General features: G+C 44.5%; 1 protein-coding gene across 1 annotated transcript in view; it reads right to left on the bottom strand.

Annotated features, from left to right (window-relative positions):
* Positions 1-12,316, bottom strand: part of LOC122540555 (CMP-N-acetylneuraminate-beta-galactosamide-alpha-2,3-sialyltransferase 4-like) — a 76,804-nt gene that overhangs the window by 39,093 nt on the left and 25,395 nt on the right. The gene's annotated exons all lie outside the window — the stretch shown is intronic.

Genomic DNA, 12,316 nt, shown 5'->3' with positions numbered 1-12,316 from the left:
TGTGTGTGTGAGAGTGTGTGTGTGTCTCTGTGCAAGTGTCTGTGTGTGAGTGTGCGTCTATGTGTGTGTGCGTGCGCATGTGTGTGTGAGAGTGTGTGTGTGTCTCTGTGCAAGTGTCTGTGTGTGAGTGTGCGTCTATGTGTGTGTGCGTGCGCATGTGTGTGTGAGAGTGTGTGTGTGTCTCTGTGCAAGTGTCTGTGTGTGAGTGTGCGTCTATGTGTGTGTGCGTGCGCATGTGTGTGTGAGAGTGTGTGTGTGTCTCTGTGCAAGTGTCTGTGTGTGAGTGTGCGTCTATGTGTGTGTGCGTGCGCATGTGTGTGTGAGAGTGTGTGTGTGTCTCTGTGTGTGAGAGTGGCTGTGTGTGAGAGTTTGTGTGACTGTGTCTGTGTGTGAGTGTGTGTGTGCGCGCGTGTGTGTGGGGTTGTGTGATGCTTAGTGGGATATGTGAGGTAAAACACAGAAAGTCAGAATAAACCCAGTGGGATTAGGACCAGAACATAGTGAAAACCATACCCTCAGTAGGATCCAACCCCTATACCCCTTAGTTAATTGAGAATGGCAGAGAAAAGCACCACAGTAAATTGTCCCATATGGGGAAAAAAACTAAAGCAATAAGAAAAATTGGCCAATGTGGGCAGAATTTTGTTGTAATGATGAAATGGGACCAGGAAACCTAGGACAAAAATATTGGAAGGATTTTAGGAAAATTCAAGGAAAACAGGATTCCAAATTTGAAAAGGCTACAGCAAAGATGTGCTGTCTGGGACAATTGTTAGAGATGGAGCAGGAATTGGAAACAATCCGTAAAGAATTAGCGGATGCAAGAAGGAAAATCATGGAGTTAAAACTGAGAAATGCAGCTCAGGGCCAAAGAAATCAGGCAAACCTATTACACATAGAGCAGTTCCCAATTCCCGTGTGAAAGAACATACCAACATACCAACACAGCTCATAGTGTCAGCTAAAGTGGTCACTGAGAATGAAGTGAGGCAGTTAAGAAGTAAATGTGCAGATCCACAAGCAGCAGTAAAGGTGATGCACCAGGCGGAGAGGCAGAAGAAACAGGCAGCTTCAGAGCACACTAAGGGTCTGCAGGAGATTGAGAGGTTAAAAGCCCAACTCTCAATCCGTAACAGAATAACGTGCGCATATGGGGAAATGGAAGAGTCAGGAGAAGGACAGGAGATAGACTGGGATGAGCTCAGAGAAGACATGCAGCAGTACGCCATGTGCACAGAGAATTGGGGCCTGCACTCACGCTTCCCAGAGGAGTCAACTCCTTCAGTGTCCCCTGGGGACACCCCCTGTCACAATGAACCCGATTATCACTGAAAGACCAATGCCCCAGCGATAGCATACACCATCCCATTTACAATTCGCAGAAATCACCAAAGATATTCTGGAATTTGAGCCATTGGCTGATCCATTTACATTCTTTGAAAGGGTCAGGGAATGCAAGGTTTTACATGGATTAGATGATAGAGAGGAAGTAAAACTCATCGCCAACGTGTCTGAGCCAGTCAGTGCAGTCTGCAATCCCAGCCCCACTAAATGTAGAGAAGGCTCCCTTGCCGATATCAACAAGGCGATCCTAACAGCAATTGGGTACAATAAAGGAGACCCTGTAGATAGGTTAAACAAGTGTAGGCAAAAGTAGGGACAACACCCGACTGCCTCTGCCAGTCATTTATGGGTGCACTTCTCAGGAATCTACGGAGACTTAACCAGGGCTCAGTTATCAGAGGCTGACCCAGCTAATTGGGCTCGGACTTTAGTTTTCCATGCCGCTGAGGAGAGCAGGAAGGCCTGTGTGAACTTTGATCCTGCAGAGCCAAGCCATGATGAGGCATGGGTTCTGAGGAGAATGTCTCCGGTATGGAAGAAAGAAACCCATGAACTAAACAAGAGCAAAACAGAGAAAGGAAGGAAAACGCTTCCTTTCCGAACCTCCAACTAGGGTCCGGTGTGGAGGACTGAAGGTTGAAGGGGGAACGCTTACCAAAGGAACCCAGTTCCACCCTACACAGCCACAGGGAGAGATAAAGGGGCACAACAGAGGAACATGTGGCAGCCAGGGCAGTGCTATCACTATGTGTGCACAGGACACTGTGAGCGGGAATGTAGAGCTACACAGACTACCGACCACAGCAGGACCAAGAGGTGACAGACAGAATCACCAACTCCCGTTAGATTAGATTTAGATTAGATTAGATTACTTACAGTGTGGAAACAGGTCCTTCGGCCCAACAAGTCCACACTGACCCGCCGAAGCGTAACCCACCCAGACCCATTCCCTTACATTTACCTCTTCACCTAACACTACGGGCAATTTAGCTTGGCCAATTTCACCTAACCTGCACATTTTTGGATTGTGGGAAGAAACCGGAGCACCCGGAGGAAACCCACGCAGACACGGGGAGAATGTGCAAACTCCACACAGAGAGTCGCCTGAGGCGGGAAATGAACCCGGGTCTCTGGCGCTGTGAAGCAGCAGTGCTAACCAGTGTGCTACCGTGCCGCCCCGTAGACACTAGCCAACCCATGTATCCCCCAGTCGCAACCTACAAGGCATGTGCACAATGTTGTCAGGCTTCTCCCTCCTCAGTGTGTGTCTGCAACACAAAGGGGGATAATGTAGGTAGACCACTAGTGAATGGTGAGGTATGAGGCCACCCTGCAGAATTTTGTTGAGGTACAGAGGTTCCCATACATCCCTGAACACCTTGAGATTTAATGATCTACTCTGGTGGACCACTGGGACTATTGTTTTAAGTGGGTTTACTGGCCTGTACAAGAGGGGTATGTTACTGAACCGATAGAATTTAAACTGGGTGACATTAATGCCAGCTCCCTGCTATTATAGTCAACCTTCCCCTATCTTTGAGATTGATTACATGACCAGGTGCAATCTGATTTTAGAACCATTATATATCTGCATATTAGCAATGCCCCACCTATCATTTCAACAGGAAGGTATGCTAATCAATTCAGCACAATAGGGGCATTCAATCCCCTAACAATGGCCAAGGATCCAGCTATCAGAAAGGTCAATGTGAAACACAAAGGTGTATTCGCCCAGCATAAAACATGATTGTGGGCGTATCCTGGGAGAGGTGATAATTGAGGGGCCTGACCCGAAACCACAAAGACAATAGATACGCAGAGGGGGAGGGAGCCATGATGATTGACAGGCTGTTACAGCGAGGAGTGCTGAGATCTGTAGCCTCCACTAATAATACTCCAATTTGGTTGGTCAGGAAACCAGGTGGTTCATGGCTTTTAACCATTGATTATCGGGAGCTTAATAAAGTCACTCTCTCTCAGTGCACCAACAGCAGCCACCAGTCCAGCCACAATAACGGAGCAAGCCCCATAAACAAAGTACTTCACAGGAATGGCTTCTGATCCATACCCTGGGTACAAATTCACATTTACCTTCCAGGAACAGCAGTATACCTGGACGTGTCTACCCCAAGGGTTCCATAACTCACCCTCGATTTTCCAGAGACGATTAGCCAAGGGACTGGAAAGGTTTGCCTGCCTGACTGCCTAATCCAATATGTAACGACCTATTCCTACACGTGGAAACAAGGGAGCAGCACATTCAGCTCCTCAACAAATTGCTCGACCTGTCACATGTGCTAGGATGCAAAATAAATCCAAAGAAGTTGCAAATTCTACTGCCTAGGGTTACATTCTTGGGAAAAGAGAGATAAACCAAAAGTGAATAGATTCGATAGTGCAACTCCCATTTACTTCGAGATGTTAGTGCGCTCTGATCTTCCCTAGAGTTAGTGGGATACTGCAGGAACCACATCGATGAGTTCACTACCAAAGCAGACCCCCCTGAGAGTGGCTGAAAAAGAACACTGCTTGGAATTCGACGTCCCATCAGACAAAGGCAGTAACTAATTTAAAACACAGAGGTAAAAACAATGACTGCAGATGCTGGAAACCAGATTCTGGGTCAGTGGTGCTGGAAGAGCACGGCAGTTCAGGCAGCATCCGATGAGCAGCAAAATCGACGTTTCGGGCAAAAGTCCTTCATCAGGAATAAAGGCAGAGACCCTGAAGCATGGAGATTATCTCTCCACGCTTCAGGCTCTCTGCCTTTATTCCTGATGAAGGGCTTTTGCCCGAAACGTCGATTTTGCTGCTCATCGGATGCTGCCTGAATTGCTGTGCTCTTCCAGCACCACTAATTTAAAACACTCCCTTGCAAGAGCACCTGCCTTACTCGTTCTTAACCCTGACTTACCACACACCCTAGAAATTGCAGCCACAGATTAGATGATAGCTGCTGTTCTACTGCAGGGGCAGCACGTTAGGCCATGCTCAGTGGCCTACCCCTCCACAGTCCTACAGCCTGTAGAGCAAGGGTTTTCCATGTGCAAATGACACCTCCTCACAGTGTGTTGGGCAGTCCAGTAATTTGACTCTATCATTGGTTTAAACCCACTGACCATACTGACTGAGCACACTCCAATCCAGCTCCTGCTGAATCAGAGATGGCTCACTGATCCAGATTTGAGCCGTACAATGGACTCTGCTGCTTCAAGACTGGGACATTGAGGTCAGACGTACCAAGGTGCCCACCTTCCCAGCCGATAACCTTAATTATGGAGGAGACCCACATGACTGCCAAATCATAGCCACTAAACACCCCACCAGCCCTTTTAGACCAAAGCAGTTTGAGAAACAATCAGGAATCAGACAAAGTGATAAGCAGGCAAACTCCGCCGTCAAAACCTAGTCAATGGAACCTCCACCGTAGAGGATGGCAGTTGGATCATGGCTGTGGATCTCCATGACTGACATTCAAGGACAGCCACTAGTTGAAGTAGCTTTCAAATTCCCCAGCCATCAAAGTATCCAAGCTGTGGAACAAATAGCTGTAGCTGACGTAGTCAGCCACCCCGATTAGTTCCCTTCACCCGCAGATATATGGTGTGTGTGTGTGTATAACAGCCTCACTGAATTTTCACCACTATGGAAAGCTAAAGGTTTTATTCCTGCCAATGGAAAACCCCTCGCTTCAGCCCCCTCATTAAAGTATGTACTGCAGGCTGTTGATGGAAGGAAATTTGGCATAATTAAAGTTAGAAGCCACCACAAGCATCCCCAGCTGGTAACCATGGAGCAGATGAGTTAGTTAGTTAGTTAAGGGAGGTGTTCATGTAGGAGAATTCTGGCAGCCACCCAGAGGTGAGCAGAGTCGAGAGTGTGGTGCTGGAAACACACAGCAGGTCTGGCAGCATCTGAGGAGCAGGAGAATCAGCATTTCAGGCATAATCCTTTCATCAGGAATTAAGGCTTGGACGCTGCCTAACCTGCTGTGCTTTTCCAGCACCACACTCTCAACTCTGATCTCTATCATCTGCAGGCCTCACTCTCTCTACCCAGAGGTGAACAGGCTGATGCAGTCACTGTCAGCCAAACCAACACAGAGGAACCATAGGCAAGCACAACACTGCGATAATTCCTTAAAATAGATTGTGGAAGGAGTTCATCCAGAGGATTGTGCTAAATGTGGCGGCCGAGAGGGTCAGTGGTTAGCACTGCTGCCTCACAGTGCCATGGACCCAGGTTCGATTCCAGTCTTGGTGGACTATCTGTATGGAGTTTGCACATTCTCTCCGTGTCTGCGTGGGCTTCCTCTGGGTGCTCTGGTTTCCTCCCACATTCCAAAAGGTGTGCAGGTCAGGTGAATTGGCCATGCTAAACTTCCCTTAGTGTTCTGAGATGTGTAGGCTGGTGCATTAGTCAGTGACAAATATAGGGTAGGGGAATGGATCTGGGTGGGTTACTCTTCGGAGAGTCGGTGTGGACTTGTAGTGCCAAAGGGCGTGTTTCCATACTGTCGTGATTCTAATTCTAATTCTAAAAGGAGAGATACCTGGGGTGGATTTGTGTTAAAAGCATAAGTCTATGTAGTTCCAATGCAACACAGGAATTAAATGGTATATCAATACCATGATGGATATGGGCACCAGGAAATAGAGGCCACTACTGAACAATTGAAAGAACTGTATTGGTGGCCTGAGTTACACAGGGATATAGCACACTACATAGGGAACTGTCTGGTGTTTGCCCACAACAATCCAGGCAGGTTCATTCAACAAGGAGAACTGAGGCACACCGTTCAGTGGAAGGGCCCCAAACATATCTACAAATTGATTATATCGGTCCCCTTCCAGTATGTGGGAACAGATTTATCTATATTCTATTCATGATAGACACATTTACAAAATGGGCTCTGGCTTTTCAAATTAGGACAAATATGGCCAAAATGACCACACAAACCCTAACACAACAGATATTTACGAGGTGGGACCTACCCCGCAGCAGCGAGTAAGAGCAGGGAACCCATTTCACCAGCCAAATCATGCAGAACGTGATGACAATGTTTGGTATCAAGCAGAAATTCCACATTGCATACCACCCTCAATCCAGCGGGATCGTGGAAAGGTTGAACCGCACCCTGAAAGGGATGATTAGGAAGATGGTGCAGCAGAATAATAAAACCTGGGACACAGTGCTTCCATTTGTCCTCATGATGGTACGTGACCCCCAGGGTATACCCACCACACCCTCATGACAGGCCGACTCATGAAAGGAGTCGACCGCCTGTTCAGTCTCGCACTGCCCTCCCCCATGAGAAAGCCATACAGCAGCTCCTCGAGAACATCGAGGCCATTCAGATAGATCAGATTCCCTACAGTGTGGAAACAGGCCTATATTTTGGCCCAACAAGTCCACACCGACCCTCCGAAGAGTAACCCATCCAGACCCATTCCTCCTAACTAATGCACCTAACTCTACTGGCAATTTAGCATGAGCAATTCACCTGACCTGCACGTCTTTGGACTGTGGGAGGAAACCGAAGCGCCCGGAGGAAATCCACGCAGACACGGGGAGAACGTGCAAACTCCACACAGACAGCCACCCAAGGTTGGAATTGAACCCGGGTTCCTGGCGCTGTGAGGCAGCAATGCTAACCACTGTGCCACTGTGCCACCTCAGTTAGCAGCAGCTGTCAGGTTAGGGACTAAAAGGAAAGTGAGCTCCCTTCCACAGTAAAGTTAACCCTGTCGAATATCCCATGGCACAGCAGGTGATGCCACAGATATACAATCCTGGTTCCTTTCTCTCCCCTAAATATTCAGGAGCACACACTGTGGTGAATAAGGCTAGTCCCTCATATACAAGGTTCTACTAGCCACAGGAAAGACCAGCTGCTACCCTGAAAGCCAATGAAAAGCCTATGGCACACACAACACAGCCACTCTCACCACCTAGGTATATGTTTGGTGGATGACACTGCCCTAGAGCAAGTGACAAGATTAAGGACACTCCCCCACACATCCTCTCAGTCAGACTGCACCCCTAATGAAAGTTTTATTCTCCCATCACTGCAACCGACTGCAACTTCAACGCCCAAGGGACCCCCAGACGACTTAATTATTTTAAGGGGGAATCTTCAACAAATTGAAGCAACTCGCTAGTGATTGACAGCACAGACATGTTACACATTCCCAACAGTCCAGACACGACAGAACTCCCCAATAGCTCCCTGACAGACAGGAAAATCAACAGCCCTCTCTCATTCTAACTCAGATCTCTGATGACATGTCCACAACATATTAATGTGACAACACTAAAAGGCTGGTACAGACCAGAGACCAGAGACAAACAGACTGACCCAGACCATCAAATGGTAACATCCAACATTCAGGGTCTTTCCGCTAGAGAGAATGACAGGAGATGGATGTGCGAACTGGAAGGATACAATATTGCCACCCTCCCAGAGTCTGAAGATTCACAACATTTGATGAATGCAGGTGATGAAACAGCTCATCACAGCCACCAAAGGTGAGGTGCAACTGTTTCTGATGGTCTGAACCCACACACATTTCACACGTCTCTGCAGTCCCAGTGGGACCAACTCTTATTCCTGTACATGCTGATTCCAGCCTCCTGTGTGGAGTTTGCACATTCTCCCTGATGGAAGTAACCTGTACAAAGTTAAAAATCACACAACACCAGGTTATTGAGCAACAGGTTTAATTGCTCCTTCATCAACCACCTGATAAGGGAGCGTTGCTCCGAAAGCTAGTGCTTCCAATTAAACCTGTTGGACTATAACCTGGTGTTGTGTGATTTTTAACTTTATACACCCCACTCCAACACTGGCATCTCCAAGTTAGGAAGTAACTGGTTTCGCTAGCATTGTTCATTGGATATAAGCTCCATATAAAATTCTGCCCAGGGTCACATCGACAGTCTCACTTTCATCTTCAAATTTCCTTCGTAGGTGACAAGGACCACTTTGTCTTTACACTTAATTCATTGTTCATGATGACAGCATCATTTCACTTTTTTCTGACCACTCCATGGTTAAACTATTTAAAACACCCTAACCCCTCCCACTGGAAACCGAGGTTGGAGTCTATCAGGTCAAATTAACATTCCACATGGGGTGACACTCCTATTCCCTTCATAAAACGTAGGAAGGTGGTGTGTTAGGGCATATGCATTACCTTAGTTCAAAACTATTCAAATATTAAATAAGGATAATATCAGAAAGAACCTTGATCTCTCTTCAGGACAACCATCATCATGCAGAATATAATCAAGAGTTACTTTATCGAGATTATCACCAACACCGGAAATGACACACCAGAAACACAGAACAGACCAGGATAAATATTTGTTAGCCTAGTAAATATTAGTCATCATGTTGTTTGTATAAAATGTTTTCTGGTTTTATAACATTTGCTTGATTTTTCCATTTTATTCTGAATTTTTCTATGTATTTATTTGTTTCTCAATTGTCTTATTTATTTTAAATTATTTTATTAATTTAATTTATGTTTGATCAGCCGTAAAATCCAAATAATGACACTCCATTTAGATATAGTTTGATGATTTTGCTTGATCGTAGTTAGGTGTGATTTTAATCTGCTACCTGCAAACGTTTTGTTGTTTAAGTGTATGTTGTGCTTTGCGTGAGCCTGGATGATCGTGGAGTCACCAGGTAGAAGTTGGTCTGTGATCATGTGACCCATCACGCTTCACATTCCGGATCAAGAGGAGCGACTGTGGCCGGACGGGCCGCTCACTTATGAAAATGGACAATAACTGAGGCATGCTGGGAACTTGAGACAAACCATGACCAAAGTGACTGTGTTAATAAACCATCCTGCAGAATGCTGACAGACTGCAGCTACAGACAGTCTGTAACTGACCCAGCAGCTGTTGTTTTGTTGTTATAGTAATAATTGTATAAAATAAATAAATATTATTGTTTATTATTATTAATAGTCAACTCGCAGTTTCTTTGCTCGATAGAAGCATTAAACACTCTGTGACAGGTGTAACAAACCACAGTCAGTTGCAGCAGAACTAATCACCTCCCATGTTTTACTGAGGTCATGATGTTGGTGCAATTATCCATCATGGATGGCAAGGTTCTGTTACACAGCTGAATGGAGTTTCTGGTGGGAGATGCAATTGGAGTGATGAGAGCTGAAGAAGCCGATCAGCAAGATTAGCCCTCAGCAGATACATTGACTGCCAAGTTTGAAGAGACACTAGGATTAGGCAATGAGGTTTCTGTTTGATATAAGTCAATGGCAAATGCCTTGAGCAGCCACCCAGAGGATTCCAGTTTATATGAGGCAGTCAAGCCTGAGTTGGTGCCAATAGAATAGAAAGGTCCAGTTGCACAGATGGGTTGGGATGGAGATCTGAGTTGGCAGGGCACCCGAGAGGCAAGATTTGAAAGAAGACATGCAACTGAAGAGAGTCAAGAAAAGAAAAAGAAAAACGAAATTCATAATCTTTAAAATGCGCAAACATGCAATTTAGATCGAGGCTTTTTCGAGATCAGCATCAAAAAGGTCTCCTTCCAGATATTGCACAGAGGAAGGTTTCCCCTAGCAATGAGAACGCAGGAGATGTATATAGTCACTTCTGGGATTATAAAAATTATGGTGACAAAATCTAGAAGCAACAGACGTTTGTTCTCTGGGTAAACAGATGAGTTTGTGCCTTGAGCTAATCACAAGCTCAGCAGATCCAGAGTTCTAGACAAATTTCCAGAATTGCTGGAAATGACTGTTTGCTGGTTCAGTAATAAGATTGCTAGCAATCCCTCTATACATCAATTATTTATGCCATCAGATTCCAATAACCTTAGCTTTGAAATTCCTTTTGCAAACAGCTCTACTTCTCAATTCATCTTGAAGAAATGTTTTGATCAAGCTGTTGGCCACATATATCTTTCACTAGCTCAGTGTCAACTTTTGTCTAAAATACTCCTGTCGAGCGTATATCCTCACTGTGTTAAAAAGAGGAAGCCCCTCATACAATCAGAGTTGTCTTATCAAACAATCAACCCCTTTCCTTCTGTTGTAAAATTATTATGAACATTTAGAATTAGATCTTCTTTGTCATTGTCCTGACAAGTGTAAGACAAAAAGCTTCAGCTACATGTCTCACTTATCAGTCAGATTCAAGCTCTATACTGCTAAATAACCGTATGCTGAAAGTGCACAATTTGCAATTATTACTGTTTTTTGTAAGGCCAGAGGAGTGGTGTCCAAACTTGAAGTCAAAACTAAAACAAAAGCAAATTATTCCACAGTCACAGGGATTTTGGATGAGATTTGGAGTGGACAACAAGATATCAAATGGTGTTAAGGGCAGCTCAGTGATTAATTTGAGTGAAAAGAACTTTAACAAAATTCACTGTGAGCTGAGAAGGAGATTATCAATAAATGTTTGTTTTTCATACTGAAGGAAAGTATGCAACACACTCCGCCAGGGAAGACCAGAGATTTTTGTGATCAAATTTAATGAGCTGGACTCAAAGCTTGAGTCAAAAAATAAGAAAACGAGATTGATGGAATGGGCAGACAGGTAGCAGATGAAAATTATCCAGAGAAGGATGAAGTGATGCATTTTGGTAGGATGTTTGGGGAAATGTAATCTAAACTAAAGGTACAATTCTAAAGAGTTGCTAGCAGTAAGTAGACATCAAAATTGCACACAAGACATTGAAGTTGACACCAAAGGTTGAAAAACTGACTTAGAAAGCCATCCAGGATCTTGGGGTTGATATATAAAATAAAACAAATTACAATGGATATTTATCAAACATTAGTTCAACCTCATCAGGAGTATTGTGATCCATTCCAGGAACAGCAATTTAAGAAGGATGTGAAGTCTTTAGAGACAGGGTAGAAAAGGTTTACGAGAGTAGTTGGAGGTTTGAGGGACTTCAGTAAATTGGAGAAAATGAGATTATTTTCCCTAAAGAAGAGGCTTAGAGGAGATTTGATAAAATATTCAAAATCATGCAGAGTTTAAACAGAGTGAGTAAAGAGAAACTGTTCCTGCTGGTGGAAGAGTGGAGAACTAGATCACTGACAAAGAACCAATAAGTACATGAGGCAAAATGTTTTCACGCAGTGATCTAATTCCAGAATGCAGCACCTAAGAGATTTTGGCAGGAAAACCAATAGTGACTTTTATCAAGGATATGGTGCAGAGGGATGAACTGTGTGGGTTACAGTCAAAGGATGGGAGAGTGTAACTCACTGAATTGTTCTGGAAGTCCAATGGGCTGAATGACCTTGTTCGGTCATTGGAACCATCTATTATTCAGTGACAAAACATGATTATGGCTGAAAAAAGGGGAGAAGGGACCCACAAGTTTTCTCATGTTCCCCTCAAACATCTTGCAAGATTCACTGAGGGCCAGAAGTTCAAGGTTATTCAATCTGTTGACATTGGAATGAATAAACTTGTTGTCACAACAAAGGAGTGGACTGTGGTTGATGAACAATTGAAGCAGGAGTGTGAAGCCAAGAACTTGTTTACTTTGTGAAGATAAAACAGTGACCTTATTCACAGATCAATCATCTCCTGGCATGAACCCATTGGCGTTTTGTCTTTGCCTCATGCGCTATTTACAGCATTTGGAGATGCTGGTATTGGACTGGGGTGTACAAAGTTAAAAATCACACAACACCAGGTTATAGTCCAACAGGTTTAATCGGAAGCACACTAGCTTTCGGAGCGACAGTCCTTCATCAGGTGATAGTGGAGGGCTCAATCCTAACACAGAATTTATAGCAAAAATTTACAGTGTGATGTAACTGAAATTATACATTGAAAAATTGATTGTCTGTTAAGCCTTTCATCTGTTAGAATACAGTGATAGTTTCACTTCTTTCATGTGTAAATCACAAAACCTTCTTTAAAGTTGCATTCTCGGGTTAGCTGTTAACAATGGTGATAACTAGACAAT

This window comes from Chiloscyllium plagiosum, chromosome 35, assembly GCF_004010195.1.
Source record: "Chiloscyllium plagiosum isolate BGI_BamShark_2017 chromosome 35, ASM401019v2, whole genome shotgun sequence".
Lineage (NCBI taxonomy): Eukaryota > Metazoa > Chordata > Chondrichthyes > Orectolobiformes > Hemiscylliidae > Chiloscyllium > Chiloscyllium plagiosum.
The sequence above is the reverse complement of the archived record's forward strand: the minus strand, read 5'-3'. Positions and strand labels throughout refer to the sequence as shown.